Source organism: Columba livia, chromosome 21 (genome assembly GCF_036013475.1).
Source record: "Columba livia isolate bColLiv1 breed racing homer chromosome 21, bColLiv1.pat.W.v2, whole genome shotgun sequence".
Classification (NCBI taxonomy): domain Eukaryota; kingdom Metazoa; phylum Chordata; class Aves; order Columbiformes; family Columbidae; genus Columba; species Columba livia.
In genome coordinates this window covers 3,011,389-3,019,783 of record NC_088622.1, presented here as the reverse complement: position 1 = coordinate 3,019,783, position 8,395 = coordinate 3,011,389, and the positions used below count along the sequence as shown (strand labels likewise).

The window sequence follows — 8,395 nt, the reverse complement described above, 5'->3', positions numbered from 1 at the left end:
GTTATTTTCTCTCACAGCAGCGGGGGATGGCGCCATAAACCCAATGCCCCCGATGCTTTTGACATTCAATCGTTAAACCAGCCCGGGGCGCAGGTGTCTGTGTGTGTCTGGGGTCTCGCCCCGCGCACGCCGGGTGGCTGTGGAACACCCGGAGCGGGAACCGGCCGCCTTTGTGCCCCGGGCCCAGCGCCCCTTCCCCGGCGGCGGCCCGGGCCCCCCCTCCGCCTTCCCCCTATTCTTTTAAATCACTTCCATCCACTTCGCCGATTGGTTCCGGCCTCCTGCCGGGTCACGGGGTGCCCTCCCTCTTCCAATAGGGAAGCCGGATACTGGCATGTGGCTCCGGCCTGGCTGCGTTGCTGGGTGCCCGTTCGGTGCGTGCGTGCGTGAGGGAAGGAAGGCAGGAAGGCAGGCGGAGGCAGCGCTCGCTGCCTGGACCCCCAGCCCGCCGCCGCCCCTCCTCTTCCTCCTCCTCCTTCCCCCTCCCCGCGGTCCCCCGCCCCGGTCGCCGCCCCGCTCGTTGTCTCCCCGTTAAGATGCCCCTGAGCTGCCGCTGCTGAGGTACCGCGCGGGGACCCCGCCGCTCGCCGCCGCCGCCCGGCCAAGAGGGGGGAACCGCTCCCGCTCCGCCGCCACCTCCCGCTCCCCCCGCTCCCGCCGCCGCTTTGTCCCGGCAGCGCGACGGAGCCGCCGTGGATGGTGTAGCGAACGGCGGAGGTAGGTGGGCGCGGAGCGGGGGGGGAAACTTGTCGGGGGTTTTGTTGTGGTGCGTGTGCGTGGGGGGGGGGGGTGAGGCCCTTCCCTCCTAGTGTGGGTGGATTTATTGATTTGTTGTCGGTGTTAATTAGTGCGGGAGACAAGGGGCGGGGGGAGCCCCGGGAAGAATGGCCGGGCTGGGGCGGGGGGGCCGGGGCTGCGGGCGGGGCCGGGGAAAGTGGCTCCGGACTTGGTCGTGTTGCTGCTGCGGGAGGGGGCGCGGGGGGGCTGGGGCTGCTTTTTGTCTCTGTGTCTGTTTGTTTGCCTTTTCTTCAATATTTTTTTTGGTTTAAATTTTTATTCATTTATTTTTTCCTGGAGAGCGTCGTGTCTGGGTAACGCTCAACAGAGGAGGGGGTTCTCGGGGACAGGGTTTTTTTTTTAACTTGTTGACCTTTTAAATAAACGTGGGATCGGGGAAATATTTCACTTAAATGGACACACGGGGGAAATCGGCTTTAGGCGTTTGAAAGAAAGACTTATTTTCATTATGTTTCATTGTGAAATGAAGATTTTTATGCAAATGAGTTGAATCATAACATTTTCAGTAGCATAGGAGGTTTGTGTTGTTTATTTTTCCCTTTATTCCCCCCTCCCATTTCTCTTTCTAAACCGTGAGGATGACCAGCATCAGAAAAGTAGTAGGAGGTAGACAACGTTAGAGGCTTTATTGCTGAAACTGGCTGTTCAAGAAATTGCTGGGAAGAAAACAATGTGATTCATTGTTGAAGTGTCTCTTCCCTTGGATTTATTTTTACACACTGGTTGCAGTTATTTTGATTTACTGACTTCTTATGCTGAGTTTTTCCTCGAAGCAGTAATGTTGGTGGAGATTAGAAGCTCAGAACGTTTTTATGCAGTCAGCAGCCTGATGTCTGTTTACTCCTGAGTTACATTGAACAGTTATTGAAATCAAAGATATTGTTTTGCCTCTGTATCAATGTAAATGAAATAAGGAGCCTCAGACGCTAGTTCTTACTGTTAGTATTTAGTAAAAATGTTTTCTTGGAACAAATCAGAAGCGACATAATTCAAAGAGTATGCCTGTTCTTAAATATGGATTTTAACCAGCTAAAAATGAACACTGTGTCAAAATAGATAGCTGTTGGTTGTGAAAGGCACGTGCCAAATTTCCGATTGATGTGCAACGTATAATATTTTTGTTGTAATTCTAGTATTACAGGCCAAATATGTTGTGGGTTTTTTTGTACACTGCTGCCTTAGAACTGGGAAATCCATGGTGGTTAAGAGGGGTGGAAGCGTTTCTATAACAATAAAGGCACTTCTAGTAAATATATGTTATCTTGGTTTTTCCTCCTTGAGTTTGCACCATGAACTATGAACGGGGGGTTGATTTCAGTGACCTGGTTTGGATGAAGAGCGATTTTGGAGGTTTGTTGTGTTGGTTGCTGGGTCTGGAGGGAAGCGGAGGTGGATGCACACAATGCCCAGGCTGGGAGCTCATTGTTCTTGGCCGTACACTCCGCTGCGTTTGGGACCGCGCTCTCAAACACCGCGTCTGTTTCTTTCCAGAAGTGAAAGGGTAGAGAACGGGCATCATTTTCTGCCTCTTTCCTCCTTCCCCAGAATGGCCTTTTGGTAACCTTGCAGAAAAAAAAAAAGCAAAACAGTGAATCGGAAGCTAAAGGGCGCCAAAACATTGTGCGTGTTCTTTCCTCCTCCCCTCCCGGTGCTGCTCTGTCTGGCTGGGAGTGAAGATGTAAAGAGAGAGGGAGCACACGAGGTGAGCCGGGGAAGTTCACTCCGGTGAACCCCTCGCAACTTTGCTTCGTGTTCTACCTTCTCCCCCCTGCTGAAAACCCCAGCTGGCTTGAAATCACTTCAAATCTGTGTCTTAGCTTTGGGGTGTTTGGTCTGGAGGGTGTGCGGGGAAAACTGCTGGCTGGGGAGAATTCTTCAGATAAATGTATTGAGTGACAAAAGTAAAAGGAAGCATGCAGAGGTTTGAAGTTGATTTTGGTGCGTGTGTGGCTTCCTTTCTTGATGATTGTTTAATATTTCTGGTTTTTGCAGTGGCATCTGTAAAAACAAACAAGCAAACAAAACCCCCCATGGCTGTGGAGTCTTAGCATATCTGGAGTTGGAAGGGACCCCTAAGGACCGAGTCCAGCTCCTGCTGTGGCATGTGCTGAAACTGTGCAAGGGCTTGAGCTGCTCTAGTTCGGGTTAGTGGGCGATGGGAACATCCCAGCTCGCTGATAGCTCCAAAGCTGGTGATCCTGGGGTATACGAGAGGGAGTACAAATAACATGGGGGTGTTGAGGGAAAGATGCCGGTGTGCCAGATCCTTTGGGAAAGAGGCAGCAGGGACTGTCACAATCGAACTGTGAGGCCTCTTAAGTTTTGTTTTGGAGTCTTTAGCTGATTTCAGTGTATAATGGGGCTAAATGACTTCAGTTTCCTTACCTGCGTAAAATGTGGTGATTGCCGCTGGATTGAGGATGCTTTCAAAATATTTTTCTGCTCCTGATGTAGCTTTGGGGTGGCTAGTGGTAATTTTGACATTCTTGTAGGCTATTGTCTGCATGAATGCTGCGATTGAGTTCACCGAGGGGTACAGAGCAACACTTCTGCTGCCTCTCCGTGGCTTTGTGATTCCTTTGGCATGTGAATTTGTACTGTGGAGTGATTGTGGGGTGACTCTCCATCTGGTCAAAGCTCTCGCTAAATGGGAAGCATTTCTCAGGCAGAAAGAGCTGGGAGAGCCAGACCTGTCTTCAACTGTAATTACGTAGCTGGATTAACAAATAGTGATGTATTTGCATTCAGGGGTTGGTTTTGCCTTAGCGGGGGTTTTGTATGTGTGCAGAAGTTGTGGGTATAGATTCAGCTCCGCTGCAGCAAAAGGCCAATAATCACCAACATTCTCAAGTGTGAAAAGATACAGTGTGTGTAATTCTCAACGCCGATTACAGCTTGGGTGAGAAAAATGACATTCTGATATTGCAGTTTAATAATTGACTTTTTTTTTTTTTTTATAACACAGTGTTTGCTAATTTATCCTCTTAGCTACAAAATGCATCTTTCTGTTCTATCCATACTGGGTAGTTGTTTTGCCCATAAAGAAGTTATTTCACTTTGGGGAGCGGGAGGAAAAAAGTGTGCAATGAGCATATAGAATTTTGCAAGTGCGTGTTAGGGGCTGTATAACAGCTCAGCAGAACCCGTGTGATCCTCTCAGCAGAGCTGTTTGTACATTAAGGTTGCCTGAGGGTAGCTTTGATTTCATTACGTGCCATATTTAAGGACACTAAGCCTCAGTAAGGTGTTGGCTCTGTTGTTGGCATATGAATACAGTGCTTGAATTATAGTTAATTTCTAGTTTAAAAAATAATGACAATTGGCAAACAGTATGTAGGCCTGGAATGACATGAGTGAGCAACTATGTAAATTTAAAAGGGGTGGTCGCGGTTGGAGTTAAACGTTTAAAAAACCCAAACCTCTCAAACTTTCTAATGAGTACAGGTGGTATTTTTTCCAGGATGGGATCCTGGCTAGACTAACTATTTTTAAGGTTCAGCTATTTTTCACTCTGGTTTTGCTATGGAAATATATTGCAGTTGTTTCATTTGTGTGAAGTCTAAACAAATCATCCTGCTTGACTTAAAGGGATGCATGGTATCTGGTTTTAGCTCAGAACTTCAGTTTAAGTCAACAGGCTTAAAATATGGCATATTTAAAAAAAAAAAGACCTGTCTTGGAACCAGAACAGAATAAAACCCCTATTTGTTGGAGACCTGTTTATTTAGTGTGCTTTCTTTAAAGCTGCTTGAAGTGAAGCTGTACTGATGTACAGTTGGTTTATTGCAAGAGGGAAATGGGGAGGTGTGTGGGGTTGGCACTGCTGGGGTGGGAGCAATCGGGGGCCGGCGAGTGTGATTAGATGCAGTTTGGAAATGGCTTTTCCAGCAAGTTGTTAGGAGGAAAATCCAGGCACTTTGTGGAGTGATAGGAGGTGTGAGGGAGCAGTTTTGTGCTCTTGGTTCGGTTTACCAGCAGCATTTCACAGGAGCTTTTATGGTGTTGGTAGCTGTGCCCAACTGCTCTTTTTAGAGAGGCTGATGTATGAACAAAGGAGCAAACAAGATATGAATACTGCGCTGCCTGCTTTTGATTTAGGAGTCTACTGGGGCAAGGAATTGCTGTTAGTGACTGAACAAAAAACCAAAACAGATTGAAATATTAGCTGACTATTCCTGTCTCAAGAGGTGGTGTTTGTTTGGGGTTTTTTTAATCTTAATGTCTATGTAGTTCTCTGAGCATCCATAATAGTACATTGACCTAGAGAAAAGTGAAGCTGGCTTGGATACAGACATCAGTTTTCCCTCTATGTCTGATGGGCAGAACACTCACCTCCTTTTTTGTGAAGTTCTTAGAAATGTGTGCAGGAAATGCACCGTGTCTGATCTGATGGTGTTGTTGGGGTTCTAGGCGTAAAGGATTGCGTTTGTATTTGGCATCTCTGAAAAGGTGATCAGCTTGGGTATTGCATAAATTTGAGAGATGAAAAGGTAAATTTTGATGATTTATCTTTGGACGTGTAGGTTGTCTTTTGTTCTTCAGAACAGGAATGAGAGGCTAGTTCAGTGTTCTAAGATTCGAGGTGAGTGGAAGAAAATGAGTGCTCCTTCATTTTGAGGTCTTAGTTAATCTGTGTATTTAATCTACTTGTCTATATTAAAATGTTATCATGCTGTGAATCCTGAGGTTTGTCCCCTCCATCCCTGTTGTCAGCTACATTTTCCCTTGACCTTCATAACACTTGGATGTGCCTACGGCCGAGCCGGCTGCCAGCAAAACGTAAAATGCTGGTTCCTGTCCGGCTGTACCCCAGTGGGGCTGTAATTAATTAGGGAGTTTTTTCCTGTCCATCTGCTAGTTTGCAGAACTTTGAGGCATGTTGGTTATTGCTGAGATGACTGGCGTGGCAGGTTTGTTTGAAATGATTATGCACCAGCAGTTGCTGGTGTGAAATGAGAGGAGAAGGGAGTTCGGGAGGGAGGGGGATCTAGAACTGAAGTCTGAACTAAGAGTCTGAAAGAAACTTTGAAATATGGAAGTAGAAATATGAACGTACATGGTGAAGTTGCTTCAGATGTACCTGGTTAAGGCCCAGTATCTGACAGGATTCTGCAAAGAAAGCTTGCGCTTGCTCTTTGATCTTAGTAAATGTAAAAATGGGAAAGACCACAGGTTCTTTAGGTGAACAAAACGCACAATCGCACAATAGTTCTGTGTTCTTCTGGCACCTGCTGTCTCTGTGCCAGGACGGTACATCTTGTGTAAGAAGGAATGCGATGTTTCCAGTAGAGATCTTCTAATGAGGTCAGCGCGGGACACGTCAACACTTAATCCTCGGTTTTACAAACTGGGAATGAGATGCAGGAAATCTAATTTGTGTCTCCAAGGTCATTCATTTTTGTGAAACTTAATAGACCTGCCTCTGACTGCTCCTTAGGCCACTGAATTATGCTGCTTGCCTTCTAACGCAAACCCTTAAGATGAGAAACTTTACCCAATGATAGAATGAACTTAAAGGTATGTGTACATTTACGGATTTCTGTGAGTCAAATGCCTGGCCAGTAAGAGCCATTGACTGGTTTCAGCTGCCTGTTCAATTCCTAATGCATTTTATTTGTAAATATTCTTCTGGTTGGAAAAAGTCATTCATTCGCATTTCCTGCTTCTCTTCATGTTGAATAGACTTGGCCTTTTATTGTTGAATTTTATTCTCTAGCTGCATCCTTCTCTTCCCATGTCTGTAATACATGAAAGATGTAGCTGGCTCCACTCGGATTCTCATTGTCTGTCGCTCCCCTCCGCGCAGGCTTGCTTCAATTAACGAGAGCCCCATTCTCTTCTCTGCACTAATTATTCATCAAACAACTCCTTCCATAGCTTTTGTCCCAAAGTACAAGTTTAGTAACATGTGGAAAGTAATTACTTCAGTGTATGTTTGGTGGAGTCTTCAGAGTCCTGATAAGTTATATTCACATTTTTCCTTGCTGGGACTTTTCTGAGGCGCAAATGCACGTGTTAGATCTTCTTGAATAGACACAAAGGCTGGGAGGGATTATTAATGCACAAGGCCTCTTGTTTATAACATTCTGTTTGAAATTAAACATGTTTCATATATTGAATGCCAAAGATATTTCAATTAGGTCACATATTTAATTCCTGAAGATGATAAAGAGTCGTGCTACAAGCAGACAAGAAGAGAGGCTGGAAAGGTTGCCTCTTGGTAATTCAGAACAAGAATTCAGATGTCATTGGTATCGCAATACTTGGATTGTGTTCCAGGCACTTTAACAAACCCCACAGCTTGGTGTGTGACCTTGAGCTGAACTGCTGGTTGCAGTTGTGGTGTCCTGCTTATGGAGTAGGTGTGATGATACTTGTCACTGCCATCGGGAAGTTTTATAGATGCTAAGCAAGATGAAAATGCTAACTTTTCATATCTGTTTGCCGATCTGAAAATGTGTGTTATCTTAGTCATACACATCATGTTTCCTCTTTGCCGTGATCATGAAATAGCTAGTTAATGCTTGAAAAACAAAAGTACCCTCCCAAACGTGGGAGCTTGGCCACCCCCAAATACAGAGAGAACTTGATAGCTCAGAACCATGAAAATCTGTGCTGTGGCAAGCCCTTGGCTTGCTTTCTATAGGATGTGCTATTGTTTGCTATAGAGGGCCAGCAAGCTATAAAATAATGATGAAATAGGTGAAGATTTTTTAATGAATGGCAGTTTATGCTCAACAGTGGGTTACAGGAACAATAGGTAAAGTCTCAGGAGGCTGGTTGCTCTTTTACTTCCAAGTCTAACTCTGGCAACCTTCTGTTACATCTTTGCAGTTGTTGCTTTCTGTTTACTTATTTGTGTTTTTAGCAGAAAATATATGTCTTTATGCTTTGTAATAGCAGGATGTCTCCAGGTATTACTAATGGAGAGCTCCTGTACTCAGTCTCCATCTCGTTACTAATTGACTATTTGGTCATTCAGGGAGCAGTTCTGAATCAATACTGGAAATACATTAGGAAAAACATTCCCTCTACCTCAAAGTGAATGAAATTGGGATTTTGCTTTCAGGTGTACAAAGGCAAAGCTATAAATGTTGAATGAGCCTTCCAAGGTGGAAAGAGGTGGCGTCACCCATCAGTAAGCTCAGGAAAGCCAGAAGGTGATTTCTTATGTATGTGTTTACTTTTAATAAAACGACGTCCTTTAGAATCTAGTTCAGTAGGAGCATAATTTGAAGCTCGTTTAAATATGGCTCTGTAAAATCAGCCTGTGGTTCAGTGGGTGTATAAAGAAGAATAAAATTAGTATTCTGTCTGGCTTGCTCTCCCCCCTGCCCCCAGGTGAGAGGAGGGACGGGCTCCAGAGAGGAAAATCAGGCAGAAGAGATGAATGCTCGCAGTGCAGAAAACAGCCGGAGCCTTTTGGGATCTGAAGTTTCAGTTTGAATTCCAGCCAGGTCTGTTCTCTGCGTGGCTGGATGTGGGTTTGAACTTGTATCGCCTTTTTGTCTGGGCTGTGATCAGGAGGAAAGGTGGTGGCTGTAGGCAGCTGGTGTCACAGGGAAAACCAAAATGTTCTTTAGACTTTAAAATAAAA

The 8,395-nt window shown here is 45.4% G+C and overlaps 1 protein-coding gene across 4 annotated transcripts in view; it reads left to right on the top strand.

The window, feature by feature from the left end:
• The first annotated feature begins 372 nt into the window (after window positions 1-372).
• Window positions 373-8,395, top strand: part of RERE (arginine-glutamic acid dipeptide repeats) — a 166,211-nt gene continuing 158,188 nt past the window's right edge. For 3 of the 4 annotated variants that reach the window (XM_065037952.1, XM_065037950.1, XM_065037946.1), the window contains exon 1: window positions 374-717. The gene's annotated coding sequence lies outside the window, so the exon portion shown is untranslated. Of the gene's footprint in view, window positions 718-8,395 lie in introns of all 4 variants that reach the window. The other variant, XM_065037951.1, reaches the window with a different exon arrangement.